The sequence below is a fragment of the Pteropus vampyrus genome, unplaced genomic scaffold (genome assembly GCF_000151845.1).
Source record: "Pteropus vampyrus isolate Shadow unplaced genomic scaffold, Pvam_2.0 Scaffold1000002713, whole genome shotgun sequence".
Taxonomy (NCBI): domain Eukaryota; kingdom Metazoa; phylum Chordata; class Mammalia; order Chiroptera; family Pteropodidae; genus Pteropus; species Pteropus vampyrus.
Window position 1 is genome coordinate 1 of NW_011917115.1, and position 1,268 is coordinate 1,268.

General features: G+C 61.0%; 1 long non-coding RNA gene across 1 annotated transcript; it reads right to left on the reverse strand.

Moving 5' to 3' along the window:
- Positions 1-135: 135 nt before the first annotated feature.
- LOC111735516 lies at positions 136-963 on the reverse strand. The gene is made up of 3 exons (XR_002778823.1): positions 926-963; positions 388-631; positions 136-309 (listed from the first exon to the last, which is right to left on the reverse strand). It is a non-coding gene; the product is annotated as an uncharacterized LOC111735516 (long non-coding RNA).
- Positions 964-1,268: the final 305 nt, after the last annotated feature.

The following is a 1,268-nucleotide window of genomic DNA, read 5'->3' on the forward strand; positions in this document are numbered from 1 at the left end:
GGGAAGCTGAAGTTAGGCCTGAGGTCCTCTGCTCATTTTTTTCAGTGCCAGATGAGGGCAAGTAGCTCCTCAAGGTCACAAAGCACAGGTGATGTGGAATGAGAAAGAAAAGGAAGCAGGTTCCAGTCTCTTCGCTAACTCTCCCAAGAGGGTTGCTCTGAGCGAGCCATGTAACATTCACATCAGTGAGTGGGGATAACGGGTGGCTGTGAGAACAGAACCACCCGACATTCCCAGCACAGGTAGGCTGCCCACTCCGGCACCGGACTTTATGTTTCTCATTTGCGTCTCAAACCCTATCCTGGGTTCCTAGGTGAAGAAACTGAGCTTGAGATATTCCATAACATTCTGCAGCTAAGGGGCAGAAGACGATGAATAAATTTTTACCTTTTTGAGGTCTTCTGAACAAAACACTAGGGTCACAGAAGTGCATTCAGTATTAGCAATAAAAGCATTATTAACGTCTTTGCCTGGGGGAATTCACTTTAAACTGAAGTTCTGTGTTTCACCCCGAGTCCAGAGCACAACTCTGCCGCCGAAATGGGAACGCAGAGATTTTATGATTACGAGGGCAGAATCTGCGGTGTCTTTACAGGTAGAGCCGCCGGGCTCTTGCCGTGATGCCTTCCTCCTGCAGAAAACACAGGCAGAGCTGCAAGATATTTTCGGAAAGTAGGGCATTTTGGAAGCATTTCGTAACCTCTCAGACGCAGGCGGCTGCGCCTCATCTGCAGTTTGAGAAGATGGTGATGCCCAAGGCCACCCGGCCTCGGAACGGCGCGGTCCGGCCCGGAATCCCGAGCGACCTTGGCGGGCGGCGCGACCTTGAGGCGCGCGTTCGCCTCAGTTGCCCCCTCAGCGCAATGGGGAGACGCCCTGGCCGCGGGGCGGCCTCCCGCTCCCCGCGCCCTCCTTGGGCACCCACCTGCCACGCGGGCCATCCCCGGCCCCGGCCCCGGCCCCAGCCCCGGCCCCACCCCCATCTCCAATCCTGCGGCCCGGTCCCCCCGCCCCCGGACTCGACCCCACGCCGCAATGCCGCGACGGAGCCCGCGGGCGGGAACCTGCCTGCGTCCGCCAGCGCGCACGCGCGCCCGCAGCCCCGCCCCGCTGGCGCCGTCCCCGTTCACAGGCCCGCCGAACCATCACTCCGGCCGGCGCGCAATCACGATTGGTCGGGGCGGCGGCGCGCGACTGGCCGTGGGCGGGGCCCGGGCCGGCTATAAGAAGGCGGGCGGCGGGGCTCGTGCTGCCTTGCAGACGCCGCC